Source organism: Colobus angolensis, unplaced genomic scaffold (assembly GCF_000951035.1).
Source record: "Colobus angolensis palliatus isolate OR3802 unplaced genomic scaffold, Cang.pa_1.0 Scaffold196, whole genome shotgun sequence".
Classification (NCBI taxonomy): Eukaryota; Metazoa; Chordata; class Mammalia; order Primates; family Cercopithecidae; genus Colobus; species Colobus angolensis.
Window position 1 is genome coordinate 2,431,665 of NW_012115110.1, and position 20,324 is coordinate 2,451,988.

At 41.4% G+C, this 20,324-nt stretch overlaps 1 long non-coding RNA gene across 1 annotated transcript in view; it reads left to right on the forward strand.

Annotated features, from left to right (window-relative positions):
* The first annotated feature begins 17,557 nt into the window (after positions 1-17,557).
* LOC105510951 overlaps positions 17,558-20,324 on the forward strand; it is a 27,589-nt gene continuing 24,822 nt past the window's right edge. Inside the window, exon 1 of the long non-coding RNA XR_001001639.1 lies at positions 17,558-17,719. This is a non-coding gene — a long non-coding RNA (uncharacterized LOC105510951). The remainder of the gene's footprint in view (positions 17,720-20,324) is intronic.

The following is a 20,324-nucleotide window of genomic DNA, read 5'->3' on the forward strand; positions in this document are numbered from 1 at the left end:
ACATCCTCAAGATTTCTGGATATTTTCATGGTTCATACTGTTTTACTAAATTACCTAAAACTGCTCTTCTTATATTTTTCAACATTTTAAAAGTTATTAACACTTTCCACCTTAGATTCATTTCAACAAAACAACCATGATTATGGAATTTTTTTTTTTCCTAAAGATTACATGTTTCCCTGATTAAAATGGGATAGAAAATCATTCTTCCTGTTAGTGATCCTGGGCAGCTTGATTCTCTGGTGGATTCTACTCTTTTCCCCTGCTCTAGTTTGAACTGCAAGGCCTGATGCTCTGAGATGTGTTCCTCAGTGATAGATTCACAGGCAACTCACTGGCTGTGGCCCTGCGAGGCACTAGAGGGAGACTGGGAGGTGGAGAGAAGAATCAAGCCAGCCTTGTCTTCTCTTTACCCACTTCCAATAGCAGTGTCTGTGTGATGGCCTCAGTTTCCCCAGGGAGGCCCCCGGGGTGAATTACACCACCTCCATCACTTCCTCATGGCACTCACAGGCCTGGTGCAGTGGCTTCTTGCTGACACTAATCCCTGGGTACTTGCATTCTCTTTTGGCTCCCTGCCCCTCCCTCACCTGTGCAATGATTTCCCTGCATTACGTTCTCTTTTGTTAGGTAGATACATAGATGCATAATATAGAGACATAAGTATAGAAAGATATAAAGGAAGACATAAAGACACATATATATGTTTTATGTGGTTTCTGTTTTCCAGGTATTTCCCGAGTAAACCCTTAGTCAATGACTCAAGTCATGCTATGAGCAACAATTTCTGTGTTTCACATCATGCACAAGCAACACAATTCTGTGACTCTCCATCTGTCCCCAAGTTATGCTTTGGCCAGTAATCCAACTGCTACCATCGTGCCTTCCTCTTAAAAAGTCCCTGGATATTCCTGCCTAGCTTGAGGGAAGTTACTTCTTCAGGGTGATTTGGGCACTTGGGGAACCTTTGTCATCTTTATGACTTAAATTTGACTTCCCAAAATAAATAAGACATGCAAGGAAAAAACATCAATTTAATAGAAAAGTTCAACATATTTCCACGTGGATGTCTTTTTTACATTAATTTGGCGTCTCCTTTCTGTCCTACTCAACCCTCCTAAATAGAAAACAGAGTCAATTATTTGATTGGCTGTATTAAGGAAAGAATTAGGGCCAAACCTGTTTGTCCTTTTGTTCTCTGTTTATTTGGAAATCTGAAATATAATCTATTCTTGGATTATCTGCATCATAAATTTTCAAGGGCAGGGAAGGCTGAAGTCTTCAGTTCATCAATAACTGGTTGGGTTCAATGCAGGGTCGCTGAACAGGAAGCCCACTTTTGCAGAGGAGGGAGCCATTCTGCGCAAACAGCCTGATTAGTAATAAAGGCAGTGATTTTGTTGTCTGTCTCTTTGGCTTCTTCCCTATGCATTAATTAATTCAAATGTGGGGGTAGGGAAGACATTCATTAAGTCTTTTAAAACCCTAACAAGAGTTTACAGAACAAACATCACATTTAACACTTTTTTAATTTTCTTTGAGACAGGGTCTCACGCTGTCAGCCAGGATTGAGTACAGTGGCACAATCTCTGCTCACTGCAACCTCTGCCTCCCAGGTTCAGGCTATTCTCCTGCCTCAGCCTCCAGAGGAGCTAGGATTACAGGCACCTGCCATCATGCCTGGCTAGTTTTTGAATTTTGAGTAGAGATGGGGTTTCACCATGTCAGCCAGGCTGGTGACATTTAACACTCTTACTGGTAAATTTAACACACCCAGGCCAGAATCCTTGCATCCTTTACTGGGAATATCATGAAAAGAGACTTAAATTTATGATAATTCTCAAGGGAGAGATAAATGACACTTTTTGGTCATGTGCCTGGAAAGCACCTCTCAAAAACATTAATTGTAAAAAGAAATGCTCTTCATATGAGGAGAGACAGGTGTTATTGTGTTGCCCTAACCTGTGGCATTTCTGTGAGGAGGTGCAAGACCAGGTCCCCACACTGTTTAAGCATTTAGAGGACGGCAGATAGCATGTTCCTCCACATCGATTCGTAGCTCCCAAAATTGCGGTGGTTGGCATCACAGATTCGAAGCATTCAAAAAAAATTCCAGAAGTTTTGACTTTTCACTTTTTTCATCTTAAAAAAGAAGAGCTGGACCTGGCACCATACCAAGCATCATATCGTCCTCTTGAATTGATCACTGCCCACTGGCATGTGAAAACCAGGCCATGAAAGCCAACGGCTTGGCCATGGTTACTAGATAAGTAGAGCAATTCAGAGCCTTGACTATGATTCTACTTTTTCAGAAATCTAACCCAAAGACATCATACTTGGAGGAAAACACATATAACAGGGATGTCCAATCTTTTGGCTTCCCTGGGCCACCTTGGAAGAAAAAGAATTGTCTTGGGCCACACATAAAATACATTAACACTAATGATAGTTGATGAGCTTTAAAAAAAAATCACAAAAAAAATTTATGATATATTAAGAAAGTTTACAAATTTGTATTGGGTTGCATTCAAAGCCATGTTGAGCCTCATTCAAAGCTGTCCCGGGCCACGTGCGGCCTGCTATTCATGGGTTGGACAAGTTTGATACACAGTAAAGCACGTAGCGTCACAGAGTTACGGAACATTCTGAACTACTGTGTAAGAGAAATGGATGCCAATTTTTACCCCGTCAACCGGAAGACTCTTCTGTCGGTTTCCAGCAACTGTATCTGTAGAATGGCGTCTCGGTCCTACCGTTTCAGATGAGATTGTACATTTACATACAAGATTCAAAGATATATAATACTCGTCAGACACAGTTACACCTAAGGCTCTAAAAAGGAATCTTGACATGATTTTGTTATTTAAAAGACAATCATTTGTGACAAAATGACCTTTCTCCCAAAAAATTTAATCAGCAGCTAATCTCTGGAGACTGCATATACTAGCTTACACGGCAAACAAAGGAGCTTTGTGATGAATAATTTTGACATGGGAAAATGATCCTGGATTATCTGGGTGGACCCTAAATGCAATCACTTATTATAGATGAGTGGTAACACACACCCAGAAGAGAAGGAGATGATAGGACCATGGAAATCGAAGGATGCGGCCACCAAGGAATACCAGAGCCACCAGAAGTTGGAAGAGCCGAGAAATGGATGTTTCCCCAGAGCCTCTGGAGGGAGCGGGCCCTGCTGACATCTTGAGTTTCGCCTAGTGAAACTCACTTCAGACTTCTAGCCTTCAGAACAGGGAAACAATACATTTCAGGTTTCTTTATGGCAATTTATTATAGCAGCAACAGGAAATTAGTGCATAAATCACTGGCCCCCATTTTCTTGCTCAGGTGAAAAATGTCCCTTGCGTTCACTCTCTTTGGATTTTCCGGGCCCACCATGCGCTCAACTGACAACTGCAGGCACAGCCCATTCTCATTGCATAGGGGGCATTGTCTAAACTTACAGGTTTGACTTGACAAATAATACAAACAAAATAAATTTAGTTTTGACAGACTGAAATGAATTGGTTGACGTGAACATAAAGAACTACATGATTTTTTAAAAACTACTTCTTACTTTTAAAAGTCAAACACAGGAATTGTGGATTATAACATATGTATACATGTGTTTGTGGGTATGTATACATGCACATATATACATATATATGTATATGAATTTTCAACCAAAATGTTAAGAAAATTGTAGTTAAAATGCCATAATTTATCTTTTGCTGGTAATTTCTGACTCTTTCCTTTAATTTTCTCTACCTCCTGAACATCCTTACCCAAACATTGGAGATGAAAGTTTTGTTTATCCATCCAGCTCCTCTTTATCATTGCCTTAGTCTGTTCAGCTGCGAAATCACTACAGCAGGGATAACACTTCTAAATATAATCTGCTGTAATCTGCGTAATTGTCTAACAAAAAGCAGGTGTTGCCTTCTCAATCGCCTGAGGACGGTCTCTGAAGCCAATGTCACGAACATGTGCAAATCATTGGATAATAGGCTAAATCAGAGGACGGTTTTTATTAAGAATTTCGAATCTGCAAAATGGGTTCTCCTTGTATTACTTTTTCCTGCAAACTTCCAGGTGTTTTCCTTTGTGCTGTATGTAGTATTTAAGCCTGTACGCTGATCTTGACCTAAATCTTTATTCATCTTTCCATCATTAAACACGATCCCGCCATTCAGATGTTTGAAGGCTTAACAGCGGCTGTTTCTACGCTTTTAACTGCATGCAATTTGGCGTCCTGCTTCCCATAACTGCCATATCCATGTTTTATGGGATTTTGAAAAGGTTTCGGAAAGTATTTTGGACACAGGACAGCCTACTGAATGAGACTTGGAAAGGGCCCCAAGCGAAGTGGTAGGGGCCAAAAGAAAGCCCAGAAATGATTCATGGTGTGTTCACACCGTGTGGGCTGGCAAGTGTGGGAGACGGCTCTCTGCTAGCAGACTGGAACTAAATTCTTAGACATTCCTGGGCTGCCACACAATGTCATCACAGGGGTTCCTAAAGAAGCTGTGAATTGGATGTCAGTGTCTTTTGGCTGAAAGAAGAGTTTGTGTCAGACCCCAAGAGGTCTTCTTAGATGCATTTTTCTAATTGAGTCTCCTCTTTCCCTGACAAAGAAAAGCATTGACACCTGTGTGTTCTGTGTGGGGACGACTTTCAGCTAAGCCAGATTCCAAGTGGGAGGTTACAGCAGGCTTGGCTGTGGTTTATTCCCTCTGCCAGTTCAATCCTTTCACCCTACATTTTCAAAGACAGTGTATGCCCTGTCTGGTCCCTGCACACCCTTCCTCCTCACCCAACACTCCGTGGTCCTACGATGTGACTACTATTCTTGCTGCTAGACAGACCAGGCCACACAGCCTCCAAGGGGGATCCCATCACCATGGCAGACATTTTGGCTACATCCTGCCCTTCTCTTTCCTTCTCTGACCTTTTATTTCCAGGCTGAAAATCCACAGCTCTTTAGCACACTCTGCAGCAGCCCATTTTTAGCTTAAATAAAAGTGGAGAGAGGATTTAATATTCCAATCCCACTGCATTAGTGTCAAATACGTTTATACTAGTGAGAGGAAAATAAATACATTCTGTCATACAGATGCCATTCAAATCTAATGGGACTCAATTTCATGCTTTCAATACTGAGAGGAAGTAACCAGATTAGCCTCAAATCAAGAGTGATTCCTGAAGCTTCTCTATTTGCCACATGCTAGATTTCCAGTTTTTTTTTAATTGCCTTTTGGTCTTTTTTTTTTTTAATAGCAGCAACACTAGATACCATTCTGACACGCTTTCCTCGGGATCCTATTAAATAGAATTGATTATGTCTGGGTATGCATCAACTTATAAAGTAGAAAAAGGCCCAGAATTTTTCAGAGAAGTTATGAGAAGTCTTTTGTGACTAAAATTTTTTGACACATATGGATTTTAAAAATAGCCACAGGAGAATTCAGTTTGAATTTACTTGATAATTTGAAGAAAATCATCACTCACGTTAGACAAAACATTGTCAAGAGGGTCAAAGGAGGAGCCACACGTCCTCTTCTGCTTGATCCTCCCAACAACTGTGGGACAGCGTTATGTCATCATCCCATTTCAAAGGTGGCAACCCTGCAGCCTGGCATGGCTTTCCCAACATCCCACAGAGTAAAACATAGGGTTAGGACAGGACTGTAGGGTTTTCCAGCTCCAAATCTTCAATCTTTTCCACAGCTCCATTGAAAGCTACAAATTGGCCTGACATGGTGGCTCACGCCTGTAATCCCAGCACTTTGGGAGGCTGAGGTGGGAGGATCGTGAGGTTAGGAGTTCAAGACCAGCCTGGCCAACATGGTGAAACCCCATCTCTACTAAAAATACAAAAATTAGCTGGGCGTAGTGGCAGGTACCTGTAATCCCAGCTACTCAGGAACTCAGGAGCCTAAGATAGGAGAATAGTCGTAACTGGGGATGTGGAGGTTGCAGTGAGCCGAGATCACGCCACTGCACTCCAGCCTGGGCAACAAAGCAAAACTCCATCTCAAAAAAAAAAAAAAAAGAAAAAAAGAAAGCTTCAAACTATGCTGGTAACCAAGAAGATGTTTTGTTATCCATATAGCCATATATACACTTATTTAATAAATACTTAAATACTTTCCAGGTATCTGTTGCACGTGATGCCTGCCACCAAGCACCAAAGAAGCTCTCCTACCACATCTGGTCATGTAGCACATGTTCATCAAACACTTACTACCATAGCATTGTGTGTGCCTTGGGCTGGAGTGGGTGTTCAGGAGAAAGAGCTCTTGTACCTTCAGAGTTCATGACCTGCTGAGGCACCAGGGAAGTCAGAAAGAAGTTGATTAAATTATGTTAGGAAGCATCAAGTATTATAAAGAAAAAACAAACAAAGCAAAGTGGGATCAGAAGAGTGACAGAGGGCGGGGATCAGGGTGGCCTGACCTGTGTGGGAAAGTGACTGATGGGGAAGACGACACAATTGGTTTCTGCCCATAGGGACCAAACAAAACAACAGCAACAACAAATCAAACCAATGGGCAAAGCCATCATGAGCTGTGATACATGATGGGAAGGAAAACTGGGAGGCTGGGAGACAGGATGATGGAGGAAGGGCTGCCCTTACAGAGGGTGGTGGGGGACCCTGGGCTGGGCCGGTGACCTGGATGCTGTGATCTGACGACTGAGAAGGAACCAGCTGAGTCCAGTGGAAGGAGGTGCATTCCACCAGAGCCATCATCAATTGCACTGATCTGATGACTGGAACAACCTGGCTCCTCAAGGACTTAAGAGAAGCCAGTGTGGGCGTGGGAGAGGGCTGGACAAGGGAGTGAGTGGAGGGTGGCCCAGGATGGAACTAAAGGGGTGGGTCTGAGTCCACCCTGTAGTCCTGGGGGCAGGGGAGAAGTTCAGGTTTATCTCTAGGCTAACGGGAAGTCAGGAGAGTGTTTTAATCCAGGCGGCATTGTGTGGAGCCTGCATTGTGGAAGGGAGGGTGGAGCAGGGAGCAGTTAGGCCCCCTGGGAGTATCTGCCATGTTTGCAGAGAGCTGCAAGGGTGACCTGACTACCGCCACAGGAGAGGAAAAGGGGCTGAATTTATGGTGTGCTTGGAGGTAGAACTGATGGACAGGTCAGAGCATGGATGGAGAGTGAATCAGATTGTCTGGATGAGGGCAGGGTCTCTCTTAAGGGAAGAGGGAAGATTTCAGAGGGAGGACCTGTTTGAGGACTGAGGAGGAGAGTGATGCATGTTACAAAGGTCAACTTAATTAGGGAAGCAAGGAATCTCTGAAGGAGACAAGTCTTCATCTGATGAGATTTGGGTAAGACAACTTCAAAGCTCTTTTCAGCGCCCCCATTACCCCTGCCAGGCAGTCACAAGGCTGTACTCTGAGGCCTCCAGTGACAGCTCTCACTACTGGGACCTCCCCATCCTCAGACAGTTCTGCTTCCGATCATACCTGGGCTTCCTGCCCCAGGACTTGAACCTGACACATCCATTCAGCCCATCCAGAGATGGACGCAGTGCTGCTTCTCCAAATGATTCCTCCCAATACTCAGAAGGGGGACTATGTTCATTGTTCCATTTCTCTGAACAGCTAAACAGCTGTCACGGCCTCCACCTTTCCTCTCCCAAGCATTCTCTGGCTACTTGTCCTGGCCATGGCTTTTGGATTGTGCTTTGTTTGTTTAATGCTCTCTGAATGAGGCATCCAGAACTAATGTGGCACCTACGGATGGGGCCAGAGAGACATCAGAGAAGGCTCCCGCCCCCTTCACCTTGGCTGCTGGAGTCTGTTGATTCAGCCCCAGGCGACTCCACCCGTTGGGCTCCCACACCACACTGAGGATTCATTCTGGTCCCAGTCAATTAGGCCCTCTTTTTGAACACATGCCCCTGTGAACTGGGGCTCTTCGGTTCTGCTTTGGAGGACATGGTTTTGGATCTCAAATCAGCTTGGCTACCTTCTGATGAACTAACTGTCTGACAGCTGACAGTGTAAAGATATTCCCGGTTTCACTGGTAACAAGAAGACAATGGAAACTCAGTTATTAGTGCTGGGCCCACAGCCCAAGCTGCAGCCACGGTCACAGTGTTGCCACTGCACTGTACTGGCAAGGATGGGGTGCTTGTCTAGCAGCTTTGTGAGCACAGACAGGGTGCTGCGTGCCTTTGTAGAGCCAGTCTGTGGTGTCAGGCAGGCAGGAAATGTGCTATCCTTGAGTGAAGCAGGATCCCAGACATTTGGCTTGGTTGTCTGAGACCAAATTCGGAGAGCATTAAATCCTGGCCTAAGAAGCCAGGGCTTTATTCTGCAGGAACTGGAAAATCATTGTAACAAAGGGCTAAAGAAGCATTTGGAAAGGTTAACTGGTGGAAAGGTTAACTGGTGGAAAGGTTAAGGATGAACTGAAGATAATATGGCTAACTTTTTATGAACCTCCACAAAGAAGTCAATGTGGGGAAAGCCTAGCGTTACATTGTGGGTAAAATAAGAATAATTGTGACATACTTTGGATATAAAGTGAACATATAAAGTCAATCATTCATTCAGTACTATAGCACTTTTGTGTTTTCTCAAAGGAAAACATCCAATTCAAGGTGGGTGAGAGTGAGGTTTTTTTGTTTGTTTGTTTGTTTGTTTGTTTGTTTGTTTAGACAGAGTTTTGCTCTTGTTGGCCAGGCTGGAGTGCAATGGTGTGATCTCAGCTCACCGCAACCTCTGCCTCCTGGGTTCAAGCAATTCTCCTGCCTCAGCCTCACGATTAGCTGGCGTTACAGGCATGAGCCACCACTCCCGGCTGACTTTGTATTTTTAGTAGAGATGGAGTTTCTCCATGTTGGTCAGACTGGTCTCAAACTCCCAACCTCAGGTGATCTGCCAGCCTTGGCCTCCCAAAGTGCTGGCTGAGAGTGAGTTTTACACAGAATTATTCTTGCTTAACAGGAGTGCCAGGACAGGAAGACACATTTGTGGATGCACGGAGCCAGCATGATGCGGTCAGATAGAAACTATCACAGCCTAGTATCTTCCTACAAGAATCATTTCTGTTGGCTGCTAAATATGTGATGTGTTCACATGGTTGAAAACCTCTCCCTCTCACCTTGGGGTCCACTTACCTAATCCACACTAGGCCCTCTGCCCACGCAGTTTTCAGTTTCTTAGGAATCTTTCTGGTATTTACTTGTAGCAGTCAGTTTCCCTTCTGCCTTTCCTGCTCTCATTTCTTTGATTCTGAAGAAAGTGAACAATTAAATAGGACACAGTCTAGAACTAATCCAGAACCTGAAGTGCACAATGGGCTTCTTAGCACATGCTTATTAAACACTTATTACCACAACATCCAGTGTGCCTTGGGCTGGAGCGGGTGCTGGGGAGACAGAGCTCTTGTAATTTCGGAGCTCATGCCCTGCTCAGGGGCCAGGAAAGGCATGAAGAAGAAGCTGATTAACTTATGTCAGGGAGCATCAAGTATTACAAAGAAAAAATAAAAAGCAAAGCGGGATCAAAAGAGTGAAGGAGGGTGGGGATTGAGGTGGCCTAATCTGTGTGAGAAAGTGGCTGACGAGCAAGATGACAGAATTGGTTTCTGTCCATAGGGACTGAACAGAAACAACAGCAACAACAAATAAAAATGAATGAACAAAGCCATCGTGAGCTGTGATCAGTGATCAGAAGGAAAACTGGGAGGCCGGACGATGCATCAGCTCAGTCGTGATGCTGGATCTGTAGCCAGCCACACTGAACTGACCCCTGGGTGCATCCAGTTTGTACTGTGGAATTGTGACTCTATTTTCAACTTAGTACTAACAGATACTGTGGCTGTGGTTTATCCAATGGATGGAGTTCACTTTTTCCCTACTAATCCTGTTTTACAGTTTCAAGATAAAAGTAAAACAAAAAAGAAACAAACAGAAACAAAAACCCTATGTAGAAAGTGTTGGAGAGAAGCGTGCAGATACCCCAGACAGACTTTTCTAGAAACCACCTCTCGTCTGTCTTGGGCAACGCGAGGGGTACCTGGATTTCTGGGCTAGTCGTCCTCTTGTTGCTATTTCACGGAGGACACTAACATTCAGTACTCCTGGCAAGCTCATTACGCAAATTTATATTATTTTGCCATTATAAAACAAATACACACTGGCACATCAAAGGAAATTTAGAAAACAGATAAAGATTTTTAAAGTCCATTGGCATAAGAAATTCAGATAGAGCAGCTATTTTCAAAATAGTATGCCTTATTGTAAAACAGTACAGAAACAAATTGTTGTAGCCAAGAGCTCACGGACAGGTGAAAATACTAGAGTAGCAGAATTCTAGAATGGGAAAGTGATTATCAAAAGGAGAAAGAGCAGAGGCCAGCTTTCTTTGGCTGCCTGCCATTCCCTTCCTGTGAGGTAGATTGAAGATCCATCAGGAAGAGAGAACAGGGTTTCACAGTTGCCCTGCTTTATACACATAAACGTACGGGCTTCACCCAGCCCCGCCCTGGAAGGGAACAAGAGGCATAACATTAAGCAAAGAATCACATTTATTTATTCTTTATGTGTTTTTTTAAATTTTTTGAGATAGGGTCTCACTCCGTCACCCAGGCTGGAGTGCAGTGGCACAATCATGGCTCACCACAGCTTTGACTTCTCTGGCTCAGGTGATCCTCCCACCTCAGCCTCCCAAGTGTCTGGGAGCATAGGCGTGCACCACCATACCCAGCTAATTTTTGTACTTTTCATAGAGACGGGGTTTCCCCATGCTGTGCAGGCTGGTCTTGGACTTCTGGACTCGAGTGATCCACCTGCTCAATCTCCCAAAGTGATAGGATTACAGGCGAGAGCCACCATGTCTGACCAAGATGCATTTTTTTAAGGAACCCATATCAGTTAAAGATCTAGATTCTTGGTATAATAATAGAACAAAATAGCCTGAGAATAAACCATTGTCCTGGCATGTGGAATGACTCAGAAAGCTAGGGAAGCAGCAGCCCAGCATAAGCTTGAGGCTCACAGAGCAGGGCATGGGGAGCTCCTGGAGGTGCCATCTGGGCTTGTCAGCACCATAGTCAAATTTTCATATCTTCATCATCCCATGAGCCAGAACATAGGGGTAGAAAATATGCAGAGGAAAAACACACACAATGCATCAAACTATTGCCTATATTACCACTAGATCCAAATTAGCCTTGGGGTACAATGTGTACTTAGTTTGCATACATTGTGTATGTAATGCAGTAAACAAATTGCAATGTTTTACATGCCTACTGTACAGAAGTGAAGAAACATTCCCTTAATTTTGAAACTTTTTGTTATTTTATTAAATCATAAAGAAATGAAATAAGTCACATGTCTGAACCTCTCATCCCCGGCTCCCATCACAGGGCCTCCTATACCTGGGGCTAGAGGTGCATTCCATTGTATGAGAACTACTTAATTTTTTTCAGTAGGTTTCCAGAATCAGAGTGATTTTTCACTTGAATTAGTTCCTTAGACATGTCCCCAAGGGAAAGTGCTACACAAATACATTTTATTACACTTTTGATCATCAATTTGCCAGACCTTCTCTTTAGGGAACTGAAAATATGAATCTTCCAGTAAAATATGTCTTGCCGATGCTGGCCCATCATCATCCTCTACATAAAATGTCTATACATATGAACCTCAGAAAAGGGGAATCTTGAAGACCTGGGTTACAGTTGCAGCCATGCCATTGATAGAAACCAAAGTCCTAAAAAATTCCTCTAAAGCCCATAAATGAAGCAGATATACAAATAACTACATGTGTAAACCTATAAAAATCTTTCTGAAAACATAAAATATTTGAAGACCAGTATGTTAAATGTATTGATTTCTTCACATAACTAAGTAAATTAAAGACAATCTCAATCAAAATTTCCACCATTTTTGGAAGTTGAAAATTCAAAGTGTTCTGGATAATTCAGAACTAGGCAGGAACATTTTGAACACAGGAAGAATAGGAACTTGCCACTCGCTAATAATATACAAAACGAAACAGCAGTAACTAAAACTGTTCATACTAAAGAAGAATTAAAAGATACACTGACAGAGCAAGGAGCCCAGCTACAGACCAAGTACACATGGCAACTTAGTATTTATTGAAGACAGAAGTTCACATTAAGGGAGGAATATATAAATTAGTTAAGGCTATATATAGATTAGTTAAGAAATGGTTTTAAAATAACTTCCATCTAGAAAATGACAATGAGTTTACATTATTTCTTACATGAAGAAATATTTTTGAAAATAATCGTGGCCTACAAAATTGTTTTTCTAAACATGAGTGATTATGTAGATTAATACATATGACACAGTAATTATTGTGTTGCAAATTATAAGCTGAACAAAGTCAAGAAGAAAATAATTTACTCAGTGAACAAAGTAAAGAAGCAAATAATGATGGGATAAAAAGTATTGCAAGGAGGTATTTCAAAATAGCATGTCATTATTTTTCTAATAAAAATTATTTAAATGAAAACCAGACAAACCTATTTATAAAAACATAGTTCCAATATCATAACTGCATTCAAAAAAAATTCAGAATCCTCTCCCAGAAAAAGAACTAACTAGAGAGATTTTAATGAAAACTAGGTATTTCTTTTTTTTTTTTGTATTATACTTTAAGTTCTAGGGTACATGTGCATAACGTGCAAGTTTGTTACATATGTATACTTGTGCCGTGTTGGTGTGCTGCAAGAGAACTACAAATAGTATCTAAAAAATGTAAAAGCAGATTCAAATATACAGAAAAGTGTAACTTGCGTTGGGAGTTAAAATGAATGCCAAAGGACACTGATCTATTTCTTTGTCTCTGAATAACTTGTGGGAATCCTTAGGAACTAAGAGGCTCCTGTAGACATCTGTGTACACTGCAAAACCCAGCGACTGTGTGACATTCACAAAGGCCTTTTGACACCATCCCAACCACTCGCCTAATGTGAAACACCAAAGGGAAAATATCCTCAAATAGTTTTTTTTTTTTTTCTGTTTGTGTGTTTTTCATGACATAAGTGAAATAAAAGGGGATTCAAACTTCTCTTTAAGTATTTACCTTGGTGCCTGACAAAGGATCCACCTGGGTGGCTAATGAACTAATTAATTTGAATTAATGTAGTAAGGGAGGTGAAAGAGTAAGACCTGCTAGACTCCTGTAGCTACCATCAGGCAGCTGTGAGCAACCAGAAACATCGGTTTGATAGAACTAATTCAAGTGTGTGTGGTTTTCAACTCCTGGTGGAATTCTTCGAATCTACACTATGGACACAAGGGGCTCAACTGAAGTGAAAAATTTCCAATATGCAGACAGATTTGTAATTAACGTAGAGAACTAGCCAACTGTCTCTCGTGGGAAAGTTCTTATTTCACGGCCAGTTCTATTCCATAAAGGAATCCGACGCTTTTCTAACCACAGGGCATTGGAGACAGAGCTTTCGTCTTGTGTTTGTATCACCTCCTTTCTCCTTCATTCTAGTGAGTTGAATTGTGTCACCCTAAAAAGACATGTTCAAGTCCAAACCCCCAGTACATGTGGATGGGCTCTTATTTGCACACAGGGTCTTTGAAAACTAACCAACCAACCAAACAAACAAACAATCAAATAAAAACATTTAAAAAAAACTTAATCGAGTTCAGATGAGGCAATGCTGGATTCAAGTGGTCCCTAAATGCAATGACTCTTTTCCTTATAAAGTGAGAAGTGTCACAGAGACACAGAGGGAAGAAGGCCATCTGTTTATTCACATTTCCAACTTCACGCCATCCATTCAGTACCATTATTTGGAAGCCAAGATAACCCTCTTAGCTTTCTTCCTCAGTGCCGTCTCCTGAAACCCAACATGGAGAGTCACACAGTTTAGGTACAGAATGGAAGATCCAGACCCCAGACAAGATCATTGTTGCCTCTCCCCCCACTGTTTACCCTATGGCTACAAATCATCGCCTCTGAGAATGTCTGGATCTAAATGAGTGAGATCTTTGTTGTTGTTTGTTTAGAGAGCCTTGTATAGCTCGATTGAGGGTACTGGCCCAGGAAAGTCTTTCTAGCCCCATTGTGAAATCTCTGTGCCTCCTGCAGTTTCCTCATTTGTAAATTAAGACCATTTTACTCCTCTCCTGGGATTGTTACCTCATCACACTCAGGGGACTTAAAATGAGTGCATACACCTGCATTTGACCCTTACTAATCCCATTGCGATTAACCAAAGAAATGAACATGATCTGAATCTGAGAGTCAGGAACCGAGGTAAAGACCCAAGTAAAACGAAGAACCCAAACCTACCTGAAAGTCATGGGATGGTGGACTTTTTGTCACCCCAAGACAGCTGGCCTGTGTTTACCCAAAAACTGGGCAAATTTTCATCCTTAAGAATGGACAAGGTGCCCAACACCAGCTTCCTTGCAAGTGCCCACTGAGCTCCCAGCTCCAACAGAGCAGATTAAATAGAACAGTGACTTATCACCAAGAGTGAGTTTTCTGTTGAGCAAGATTTTGCCTAGCACATGTGCCCCATGGGATCAGTGAGGCTGTGCTCATTGTGGGATGTCACCTGGTGGGGGTGATGTGAAGGAAGTGATGGAGAAAAGGTGAATGATATTCAAAATGATACCATGCTATTTTAAAAACAAATTTTAAATAACTAATGTAAATTTTTTCAAACAATTGAATATTTTGCTACAAAATTATTTCAAATTTCTGTAGCCATAGATATGGACTGATTTATATCCGCAGCTCTTTTTTTATTGCTTTGTTCATTTGTCTTTAGGCTTTAGCATTAAAAATAAGGCTATGTCAAACGTACTTGAGACACAAGGCTGAAAAATGTTTTCTTTCTACTGCTTTTGTTTCTACTACACCTCTCAAAATTCTACACCTTCACATTCCAGTTGTGTTTATAGGGTTTGGCTCTAGGTTCCCACCCATTTCTATCTTGAATTGTAATTCCTATAATTCCCACCTGTCAAAGGAGGGACCTTGTGAGAGGTGGTTGTATAATGGGAGCATTTTCCCCCATGCTGTTCTTGCGATAGTGTATGAGTTCTCACAGGATCTGATGGTTTTATAAATGGTAGCTTTTCCTATGCTCTGACATGCTCTCTCTCTCTCTCACACCTGCCACCATGTAAAGTGCGCCTGCTTCCCCTTCCACCATGATTGCAGCTTTCCTGAGGCCTCCCCAGCCATGTGGAACTGTGAGTCAATTAAACCTCTTTCCTTTATAAATTACCCAGTCTTGGGAAGTTCTTTATAGTGGTGTAAAAATGGCCTAATACAGGTGTTTAACTATAAACTGGGAAAGCATAAACATTTTCATTGTTTTAATCTTTTCCAACTTGATAGGTGGCAACAATTTCACATTTATATTTGAAATGTATACCCCATTGATCATCACTGAGATTAATCAATTTCAGGGTTGATAGTATTTGCGTTGGTTATTTTTAAAATTCTGAATTGTTTATTCTCATTCTTAATTATATTTTCAGATTCTATCTTTCTTAATTATTTGCAGAACATCTTTGTGTATTAATGATATTAACATTTATGAGTCACATTTATTGTTTTTTTAATTTGATTTTGGATAATATCATCATATAATAATGTCAAATTTCTGTAGACACGACTCTAAATCTTTTATTCTGTAGTTTCTGGTTTGGGTTTTGGTTGCATACTTAACTTGGCCTTTTAACTTCTAATAAATAAATGATTTTTTGTTCTTTTTCTGGATTTAACATTTAAATAACTAATCCCTTTGCAAATTGTGTGTGGGTGTGTGGGGAGGAGATGGAGAGTTTGACTTACTTTCTTTCCATCCCTTAGATTCTAATCTGCCTAGCTAGACTCAGTTCTCTTTTTCTCTCTACAAGATAGATGAATTTTATAATTATGTTTTAGAAAACGTATTCCTTTATACATTTTGAAAAGGTTATGTCATAGCCATAGATTTATTTGAATAAAAAAAATAAAAATTTCACATTTTCATTTGTATCAGATGTTTTTAAAAATCCTAATGTACAGCCAGGATTCACTGGGAAGGAGCCTCTTAGATACAGATGAACATCCTGGAAGTTTTTTAGGGAGTGATCACAGGATCAATACCTATGAATGGAGGGGAAGAAAGGAGAATTGGGCAGAGGAAGAAGTTGGGTTGAGGTGCAGCCCCAGTGAGATCTCTGCTAACCCTACAGGGAGCAGACTTTACATCTAAGATGCCCCCTAAGAGTGGTCCAGAGTTGGCATGAGGAGACAGAGCCTCTATGCTACTGCATTAGCCAGTCATTGTCTGAGGGCTGCTCAGAAGGCAGCAGGACCTTGTGCAAGGTGACTCTCAGCCAAGGCAATTCCTGAGGAGCTACCAGCCCAAAATGTTTTCAGCAGCCAGGGAAATGGACTCCTTCTGTTCTAGAAGGGGATCTGGGAGGTGGAGCCCAGCACCCTTAAGAGCCCACTGTTGTGGCCTTTCTGATAGGCTCGCTACATGTGAGACCTGGGAGCAGCTCACCCAGGGGGCTACTAGCATCTCTTCCTGGGGAAACTTAGCAGAGGAAATTTTCTGGACTGAACTACAGTCTCTGCCACTAGAGCCAGCCTCAATCTGCAAATGATGCTCATAGCTTTTCCTTCTTCCCATATGAGGCTCTCATCCCACTTAGCTAGCATCTTTTCTGGTTTGCCTGGGCCATGAGCCAGCTCCTGTCCTTGGAGGTCTGAGTCAGTGTTTATAATGCTCTTCTCAGGGGATGGTTCCATTCACTATTAAAACTGGAGAAGAAAGTCCTAAGAAACACCACGTGGATACCACGTGTCAAGCTTATTTCTCCCCAGTTCCACGTAGAAGTGATTGCACATCCTCCTGGCGGCAGGGGCAGCTACCTTGCTGCAGTGGTAGGACCTCTTCTAGGTGGCCTGGCATGTGCACTGTGGCACCTCCCTTTCTATCAAGTGGGCCATTTGGTCTGATGTGATGTCACAAGAAATGCCATATTGGGAATCAGTCATTCTGTAAGAGGATTCCCTTCCTTTGGCACAAGCAGTCTGAACTGCCCACCTGGTGGCTGGAGTTTTGCATTCAGTAGAATTCTAAGTGTGTCCTCTGGAAATCAGTACCTCTAAAATCCACAGAAATCTCAACTGTCTAGATGAAAATCATACATTCACAAGTGGATATGATGACTGACAAGGCCACTTCTGCTGAAACCTAATGATTTTATCTGTTGGAAATGTAGCACATGAAATGGTCATTGACTTAGCACCTACACTGAATTTTAAAAAATGACCCCTCATACTCACAGGACATTACCTCTAAGCTGACCCAGAAGATGCATCTTTGCAGGCTGTCCCATTACTCTGGACTGGATGCTTCTGAGGGTGTGATGTGCGGTGAGATTAGCACTGTGGTCACGTCCCCACTGTCATGTCTCTGTTTTTATAAAGTGTGATGTGATGTGACATGAAATGCCTTACTATGCACCAAACATTCTGTAAGCTCCCAGAGCAACAGAATACTGTGCAGAGGCCCCAAACCAGAAAGGCAAGCTCACCACCAGAATGTGTCCTTTCCTATCAAAAAGAATTGCTGCCCCTTACAAGACAAGAGGACTCCAATGTGATCAATTGTGACTAAGTTGGACCAGCCTTGAACCACAGCTCAGACCTATTTTGATTCTGTGCTCACTGGCCATTAGGAACCCAATCCTTATGGTATGTTCACACTGTTCACACACTGGATACTAAATCCTGTATCCTGGAAGAGAACTTCGTATCGACAAGCTCCTTATCAAGGATGGTACAATCAGGAGAAAAAAGCCCTGCAGTAATTTGAACAGAGGACTTTCAATGTAAAGAAATTCTAACTAGGAATATGAAAACATAAAGAGCACTCAAAAGAATCACCTTAGCTGAGGGAGAGTACCCAAGGAAGGACAAATTTGGAAGCGGTGCCTCCTCCCTGCAGCTGGGATTACAGTGAAGAAGCCATGGATGCAGCACCCTGAATGGCAGAGAAACTTGCCGGGTTAGTAGGTCACTGTGTCTACCCTACACTCAAAGTACGGGATTAAGTGCAAGGACATGAATACAAAGAACATGACAGTCACTGGGGATTGTTGCAGAAGTCTGACAATTGCATTTAATTATCATGATGTTACTGCAGATACCACATTTTCTAAGTAGTCTTCATAATCATAATTTAAATATCTGAGTAAATACTCCATTATCTGAATAAATAAAATTATGTATTCATTGAACCATGTTTTCTGAAATGTATAGGTTTATTCTCATTCATAAATTTAGGCAACATAAAACAGCAGTGCCAGAAAAGCACCAGAGTGTGCAGATTCAAGCGTCTGCGCTACAGAGATTAGATTCGTAAGATGTCATTAGATGAGGAACATGCATGATATGGTTTGTCTGTGTCCCCACCCGAATCTCATCTTGACTTATAGCTCCCATAATTTCCAGTTGTGTGAGGGACCCAGTGGGAGATAATTAAATCATGGGGGCAGTTTCCCCCATACTGTTCTTATGGTAGTGAACAAGTCTCATGAGATCTGATGGTTTTATAAGGGAAAACCTTTTTTTTGCTCGGTTCTCATTCTCTTTTGCTTGCCACCATGTAAGATATGACTTGCTCTTCCTTGCTTTCAACCATGGCTGTGAGGCCTCCTCAACCACGTAGAACTGTGAGTCAATTAAACCTCTTGCCTTTTAATTACCTAGTCTTGGGTACGTCTTTATTAGCAGCATGAGAATAGACTAATACAATGCAGTACAGTCAAAATTTAGAGACTCTACATGCTAAGAATAGATCTAGCCAATCAGTCCATGTATATCTGAACTACCTCATTTTACCTCTTCCATTACTCAGACTTGAAGTGAGATGTCATCTCTCAATTTTTATTGGTGGATAGTATATGGGATGAGGCTATGAAATCTGTTCCTGAACTTTTAATAAAGTTGTTCTTTAAAGTAAGAGAACAAAAATGGAAATCATTGTATTTTCTTATTTCTCAAGACATAAAATTGGTTCTAGTGGATCAAAAACAGTAATATGCTGGCTGCTTAATAATGCCTAAATGTTTTCAGAGAACCCTTGTTATTATACTGGTTCATGTCCTTGTGGCAAATCTTCTATAAGAGAAAGTTATTTTAGAATTTAGGACTAAGAAAACTCTGTGTCCATTTGAACTTAATGTTTTCTCCTCTCTCATAATTAGAATTCTGTACATTTTTTTCTTAGCTAAGATGTAAGTAGGCTATTAAGATCTGTTCAAGGCTGGGCACAGTGGCTCACACCTGTAATCCCAACACTCTGGAGGCCAAGGTGGGTGGATGGCTTGAACTCAGAATTTGAGACCACCCTGGGCAATATGACAAAACCCTATCTCTACAAACAAAACAAAAATTAGCTGGGTGTGGTGGTGCACACCTGTGGTCCCAGCTATTAGGGGCTGAGGTGGGAGGATTGCTTGAGCCTGGAGGGTGGAGGTTGCAGTGAGCCAAGTTTGTACCACTTCACTCCAGCCTGGATGATATGAGGAGACCCTGTCTCAGAAAAAAAAAAAAAAAAAAAAAGAGTTCACAACTCATTCACAGAAATAATGCTAACTTTTATAGTTGATGCATTATATATACCTTTTTTTGGTAAAACTGTTGTAAACATGTTTTTCTATTTTGATGGATATTTGTTATAAGCAGTGTTAAACATTTTATGGAAAGAGGTGTAATATAAATATTATACATAAATTCATGAACTTCTTTATCTTTCTTTCCTCTAACGTTAGATGTTTAGAGTTTTTTAAATTGCTTGCTGTCATTGGTAATGCCACCAGGGAAGCTTGTTTCATCACGTCTGGGAGAACAGATCCGTTTTATAAATGCTTAAGAGAGGTTTTGAATGATTCAAGGTTTTGACTCTCTTTAGAGCTTTCTCCATATGTTGCCATATTGATTTCAAAAGGTTAAATTTTTACATGTATAAAATTATTTAATATATGCTCTATTATATTTTAAGATAATAAATATATGAAAGACTATTTTTTACATTTTTAAATTAACTACTTTAATAAATTTATCATGGTAGTTTTTAGCTGATGCATACAGATTTCCTGGCTTTTTAATCAGTTAATCTGAAAATAATTATAGCTCAACTTTCTTCATTCCAACTGCATTGTAAATATAAAACACACTTGATATTTACTAAAAAACTAAAATGTATTTTGTTTTTTTTTTGTTTTTTTTGAGACGGAGTCTTGCTCTGTCGCCCGGCCTGGAGTGCAGTGGCCGGATCTCAGCTCACTGCAGGCTC